Here is an 8,021-nt window from a genome sequence, read left to right as displayed (position 1 = left end):
AAGAATGTAACTATTATAATACTGCTCCTATGTACAAGAATATAACTACTATAATACTGCTCCCTATGTACAAGAATATAACAACTATAGTGCTGCTCCTATGTACAAGAATGTAACTACTAAAATACTGCTACTATGTACAAGAATATAACTATTATAATACTGCTCCTATGTACAAGAATATAACTACTATAATACTGCTCCTTATGTACAAGCATATAACAACTATAATGCTGCTCCTATGTACAAGAATATAACTACTATAATACTGCTACTATGTACAAGAATATAACTGCTATAATACTGCCCCTATGTACAAGAATATAACTACTATAATACTGCCCCTATGTACAAGAATATAACTACTATAATACTGCCCGTATGTACAAGAATATAACTGCTATAATACTGCTCACTATGCACAAGAATATAACTACTAAAATACTGCCCCTATGTACAAGAATATAACTACAATAATACTGCTCTTCTGTACAAGAATATAACTACTATAATACTGCCCCCTATGTACAAGAATATAACTATTATAATACAGCTCCTATGTACAAGAATATATCTACTATAATACTGCCCCCTAACTATAAGAATATAATTACTATAATACTACTCCTATGTACAAGAATATAACTACTATAATACTGCTCCTATGTACAAGAATATAACTACTATAATACTGCCCCTATGTACAAGAATATAACTACTATAATACTGCTCCTATGCACAAGAATATAACTACTATAATACTGCCCCTATGTACAAGAATATGACTACTATAATACTGCTCCCTATGTACAAGAATATAACAACTATAATACTGCTCCTATGTACAAGAATATAACTACTATAATACTGCTCCTATGTACAAGAATATAACTACTATAATACTGCTCCTATGTACAAGAATATAACTACTATAATACTGCCCCTATGTACAAGAATATAACTACTATAATACTGCTCCCTATGTACAAGAATATAACAACTATAATACTGCTCCTATGTACAAGAATATAACTACTATAATACTGCTCCTATGTACAAGAATATAAGTGCTATATTACTGCCCCTATGTACAAGAATATAACTACTATAATACTGTCCCTATGTACAAGAATATAACTACTATAATACTGCCCCCTATGTACAAGAATATAACTACTTTAATACTGCTCCTATGTATAAGAATATAACTACTATAATACTGCTCCTATGTATAAGATTACAACTACTATAATACTGCTCCTATGTACAAGAATATAACTACTATAATACTGCTCCTATATATAAGAATATAATTACTATAATACTGCTCCTATGTACAAGAATATAACTACTATAATACTGCCCCTATGTACAAGAATATAACTACTTTAATACTGCTCCTATGTATAAGAATATAACTACTATAATACTGCTCCTATGTATAAGAATACAACTACTATAATACTGCTCCTATGTACAAGAATATAACTACTATAATACTGCTCCTATGTATAAGAATATAACTACTATAATACTGCTCCTATGTACAAGAATATAACTACTATAATACTGCTCCCTATGTACAAGAATATAACTACTATAATACTGCTCCTATGTATAAGAATATAACTACTATAATACTGCCCTCTATGTACAAGAATATAACTACTATAATACTGCCCCCTATGTACAAGAATATAACTACTATAATACTGCTCCCTATGTACAAGAATATAACTACTATAATACTGTCCCTATGTACAAGAATATAACTACTATAATACTGCCCCCTATGTACAAGAATATAACTACTATAATACTGCTCCTATGTACAAGAATATAACTACTATAATACTGCCCCTATGTACAAGAATATAACTACTATAATACTGCCCCCTATGTACAAGAATATAACTGCTATAATACTGCCCCTATGTACAAGAATATAACTACTATAATACCCCTCCTATGTACAAGAATATAACTACTATAATACTGCTACTATGTACAAGAATATAACTATTATAATACTGCTCCTATGTACAAGAATATAACTAATATAATACTGCTCCCTATGTACAAGAATATAACAACTATAATGCTGCTCCTATGTACAAGAATATAACTACTATAATACAGCTACTGTTAGAACCTTGCTCTTAGGTTTTTTCCTTTGCTGGTCACATGACCTTGTTGGCCTATTTAATCCTGCTCCGCCCTTCTGGCTTTGCTGGACTTCATTGTATAACTACTTTCTAGCTAGCCTGTGCTCTGTATCTAACTCTGTTAGTTTGCTTGGTCTACGGACCTCTATGTTCTATATATTTTGTTTGTTCGTCTGTCTGCTACTATTTCTGTTAGGATGTGTCCCATTTTCCTCCCAGTCCTTAGTACTTGTAGGGATTCCTTCCCCACATCTATAGGTCTCCGTACAGACTAGCTTAGGACTTTAGCAGGTCTGATCGCAGGATCAGGTTCCCTGTTACATCGTAGGGATTCAGCTGAGTTCTATCGTAGGGACAGATCTCCTCTCTTTCCTTAGCTCTGGTAGCAGAACATAACAGTAAGTCCAGCCTGCAAATTCTCTAAGGAAAGATTTTTCTGTTCCATCATGGTGTCGGTTCAGGATTTGGCTCATCGCCTGCAGGGACTCTCTCTGGAGGTGGCCGAGCTCCGTCAGCACGTGAGTAACTGTCCTGGAGCACATTTCTTGGAGCCTAAGGTATGTTTGCCGGATTTATTTTTTGGTGAACACCAAGAATTTTTTTCATTTAAAAATGCTTGCTTATTGTATTTTCGTTTGAGACCCAAGTCCTCTGGGGATGAATCCCAGCGCATAGGGTTCATAATGTCACTTTTGCGCAAAGAGCCTCAGGAGTGGGCCTTTTCTTTGCAACCTAGTGATACATGCTTCAAATCAGTGGATAGTTTTTTTTCTGCTTTGGGACTATTATATGATGATCCTGACCGTGTCGCATCAGCTGAGACTGAGTTGAGACGTTTGAAACAGGGATCAGGTAATGTGGAAAAATATTGTACTCATTTCCGTCGTTGGTCTACTCAAACAGGGTGGAACGATTCTGCTCTGAAAAGTCTATTTCTTGCTGGGCTCAATGAAAGGGTTAAAGACCTGCTAATTGCTTATCCTACACCTGAAGATTTGCAACAGGCTATGCAATTAGCTATACGGGTGGATAGGAGACTGCGTGCAAGGGTTAATGAGAGCAAATCCTCTGCTATGTCAGTTTCTGGTTATGAGAATGTGTGTACTAACAGTGGTGAACCGATGGAGATTGGATCGGTGGCACCTCGCTCTCAAGAAAAAGACCGTAGATTTTTTGAAGGCTTGTGTTTCTATTGCGGAAAATCTGGTCATTTGATTAAAGGCTGTGAGCTTCGTATGAAGAAAGAAAAAAAAATGGTCAGTCATGCCCGTATTGCCTGTTTAAATTCCAAGGGTGTATTTTTAGCTGCTTCCACGATTGCTCAGGAAAAATTAATGGAATTTCGGGTGTTTGTTGATTGTGGGTCTACTCTGAATGTAATTGATGGGGGATTCTTGGAAAGACTCAATTTAAAACCCGAACCTTTATCATCCCCCATTGCTGTGGTTTCTGTGGATAGTTCCCCTTTGAAGAATATTACTCTCAAGGTCTGTGAATTTCCTCTCACTATTAATGGTGTTCACCATGAGAAATTGGATTTGGTAGTTTTGAATAACTTGCCTTCTCCAGTAATATTGGGATTGCCCTGGTTAAAATTTCACAATCCTGTACTGGATTGGTCTACCAGTGAAATTAAATCCTGGAGCCATAAATGTTATGACAAGTGTTGTAACGGGCGTATTGCAGCTTTGGATAGGTGAGAATTGCCTGTTCCTATTCAGGATTTTTGGAGAGTTTTTTCTGAGAAGGAATCGCAGGTTTTGCCTCCCCATAGAGACTATGATTGTTCTATTGAATTTGTCCCTGGAGCGACTCTTCCTAAAAGTCGTTTATTTAACCTTACTATTCCTGAGAGGAAGGCTTTGGAGGAATACATACAGACAAGTTTGGCCGCCGGTCACATTAGGCCCTCTAAGTCTCCTGTGGCGGTTGGATTTTTTTTTGTAAAAAAAAAGGACGGCGGTTTACGTCCTTGTCTAGATTTTCGTGAGATTAACAAAATTACTGTACGCAATCCTTACCCACTGCCATTGATTCCTGATCTGTTTAACCAGTTAATGGGGGCCAAGTGGTTCTCTAAAATTGACCTTAAGGGGGCATACAATCTGTTGCGCATGAAGGAGGGTGACGAATGGAAGACTGCTTTTAACACTCCTGTGGGTCATTTTGAGAATCTGGTTATGCCTTTTGGTCTTACTAATGCTCCTGCATTTTTTCAGAATCTTATTAATGACATCCTTAGACCTTTGATCGGCAAAAATGTGGTTGTGTATTTGGATGACATTTTGATTTATTCGCCGGATCTGGAGTCTCATTGGCGGAACGTACGTGAGGTATTACAGTTATTAATGGACAATTCGCTTTTTGCTAAGCTGGAGAAATGTGAGTTCGCTGTACAGAGAATTAGTTTTTTGGGTTACATTATCTCCAGCGAAGGTTTTGAGATGGACCCGGTTAAAGTTCAAGCTGTACAGGAATGGCCTAGGCCTATTGGTTTGAAATCGATACAGAGGTTTTTAGGTTTCGCCAATTATTACAGAAAATTCATAAAAATTTTTTCTAGTATTGTCAAACCTCTGACCGATCTCACCAGGAAAGGTGCTGATGCGGTTCAGTGGTCTTCTGAGGCCATTGAAGCTTTTGTGTATCTCAAGGAGAGGTTCACCTCTGCTCCCATCGTTATGCAGCCTGATGTGACTAAGCCGTTTTTGGTTGAGGTTGATGCTTCCTCTGTGGGGGTTGGCGCAGTATTGTCTCAGGATAACGGGGATGGATTACATCCCTGTGCCTTTTTTTCAAAAAATTTTTCGGAGACTGAACTGAATTATGATATTGGTAATCGGGAATTATTGGCTATTAAACTCGCATTTGAACACTGGCGCCACTTCTTGGAAGGTGCGGAATTTCCCGTTCAGGTTCTTACGGATCATAAAAATCTGATATATCTTGATGCTGCCAAGCGCCTGAATGCCCGTCAGGCTAGGTGGGCACTGTTTTTCTCGCGGTTTAATTTCTCCGTTACTTATATCCCTGGTACTAAGAATGTTAAGGCGGATGCCTTGTCTCGCAGTTTTTCTCCCATAGTCGGTGCTGAGAAAGAGGAGAACATTTTACAAGAAGGTGTTGTGATAGCTGCTTTGGACTCCGTTTTGGAAGATGAGATTCTTAAAGCACAGGAGAATGCCCCATCTAACACTCCTCATGGGAGGTTGTTTGTGCCTGGGACCTTTAGGAGAGATTTGTTTGTTGAGTGTCACGAGTCTCGGTTGGCAGGTCATCCCGGAATCTCTGAGACCAAGAGACTTGTATGTCGCAGTTTTTGGTGGCCTGGATGGCAGAAGGAGGTCATTAAGTGGGTGCGTCAATGTACTATATGTGCTAGATCTAAGTCCTCACATACTCCTGCTGCGGGGTTGCTTTGTCCTTTGGAGGTTCCCAGTGCTCCTTGGACACATTTGGCTATGGACTTTATAACTGACCTTCCCCCCTCTGAGGGTTTTACTGTCATCTGGGTGGTCGTGGACCGTTTTAGCAAGATGTGTCCCTTGGTTCCCTTCGTCAAACTGCCCTGCGCTAAAACTCTCGCTAAGGCCTTTGTCAAGGAAATTGTCAGACTTCATGGCGTTCCTACTGACATTGTTTCTGATAGGGGTCCTCAGTTCGTGGCTCGTTTTTGGCGTGCCTTTTGTGACAGGTTGGGAGTTCATTTGTCGTTCTCGTCCGGATATCATCCTGAATCTAATGGCCAGACAGAAAGGAAAAACCAGGATGTTGAGCAGTTCTTGCGTTGTTTTGTGGCACACAATCAAGAGGGGTGGTCTGAGTTTCTGCCACTTGCTGAATTTGCTCTGAACAATCATACATCTTCTTCTGCTGGTTGTTCGCCTTTTTTTTGTTGTTCTGGGAGACATCCGTCGTTTGGGTTGTTCTCCAAGTTGGGATCTGCCGTGCCTGAGGAGGAGAATTTTTCCGGTGATTTGGAGAGAGTTTGGACGGATGTGCGTGGTAATCTTCAGGAGGCCAACAGAAAATCTAAAGACTACTTTGATAGGAAACGACAGGAGGTTTTGTTCGCTGTTGGTGACATGGTTTGGTTGTCCTCTAGGAATCTGCGGTTGAGGATTTCTTCTAAGAAATTGGGTCCCAAGTTTGTAGGGCCCTTTAAGGTGCTTCAGGTTGTCAACCAATCTGCTGTTAGGTTGGAGGTTCCTACCTCCTGGAGAATTAATCCGGTATTTCATGTCTCTCTGTTAAAAAAAGCTGTTGTGTCGGATGGTGACGCCTCTGCCTCTGTTCCTCCGGTGGTGGAGGACGGGGAATATGAAATTTCTCGCATCCTTAACTCTAGACGGTATAGGGGTAGTTTGCAGTATCTTGTGGCCTGGAAAGGTTTCGGACCCGAGGATAACTCTTGGGTGAGGTCAGATGATGTTTCCGCGTCCAGACTTATCAGAGCGTTTCACAGGAGATTTCCTGATAAGCCTGGTCCTAGGGGATCCGGAGGATCCTCTTAGAAGGGGGGGTACTGTTAGAACCTTGCTCTTAGGTTTTTTCCTTTGCTGGTCACATGACCTTGTTGGCCTATTTAATCCTGCTCCGCCCTTCTGGCTTTGCTGGACTTCATTGTATAACTACTTTCTAGCTAGCCTGTGCTCTGTATATAACTCTGTTAGTTTGCTTGGTCTACGGACCTCTATGTTCTATATATTTTGTTTGTTCGTCTGTCTGCTACTATTTCTGTTAGGAGGTGTCCCATTTTCCTCCCAGTCCTTAGTACTTGTAGGGATTCCTTCCCCACATCTATAGGTCTCCGTACAGACTAGCTTAGGACTTTAGCAGGTCTGATCGCAGGATCAGGTTCCCTGTTACATCGTAGGGATTCAGCTGAGTTCTATCGTAGGGACAGATCTCCTCTCTTTCCTTAGCTCTGGTAGCAGAACATAACAGCTACTATGTACAAGAATATAACTGCTATAATACTGCCCCTATGTACAAGAATATAACTACTATAATACTGCCCCTATGTACAAGAATAAAACTAATATAATACTGCCCCCATGTACAAGAATATAACTACTATAATACTGCTCACTATGTACAAGAATATAACTACTAAAATACTGCCCCTATGTACAAGAATATAACTACTATAATACTGCTCTTCTGTACAAGAATATAACTACTATAATACTGCCCTCTATGTACAAGAATATAACTATTATAATACTGCTCCTATGTACAAGAATATAACTACTATAATACTGCGCCCTATGTGCAAGAATATAACTATTATAATACTGCTCCTATGTACAAGAATATAACTATTATAATACTGCTCCTATGTACAAGAATATAACTGCTATAATACTGCTCCTTATGTACAAGAATATAACAACTATAATGCTGCTCCTATGTACAAGAATATAACTACTATAATACTGCTACTATGTACAAGAATATAACTATTATAATACTGCTCCTATGTACAAGAATATAACTAATATAATACTGCTCCCTATGTACAAGAATATAACTAATATAATACTGCTCCCTATGTACAAGAATATAACAACTATAATGCTGCTCCTATGTACAAGAATATAACTACTATAATACAGCTACTATGTACAAGAATATAACTGCTATAATACTGTCCCTATGTACAAGAATATAACTACTATAATACTGTCCCTATGTACAAGAATAAAACTAATATAATACTGCCCCCATGTACAAGAATATAACTACTATAATACTGCTCACTATGTACAAGAATATAACTACTAAAATACTGCCCCTATGTACAAGAATATAACTACTATAATACTGCTCTTCTGTACAAGAATATAACTACTA

The sequence above is a fragment of the Phyllobates terribilis genome, unplaced genomic scaffold (assembly GCF_046119375.1).
Source record: "Phyllobates terribilis strain yellow unplaced genomic scaffold, ASM4611937v1 Scaffold_2__4_contigs__length_985480577, whole genome shotgun sequence".
NCBI lineage: Eukaryota > Metazoa > Chordata > Amphibia > Anura > Dendrobatidae > Phyllobates > Phyllobates terribilis.
This window is presented reverse-complemented; position numbering follows the sequence as displayed.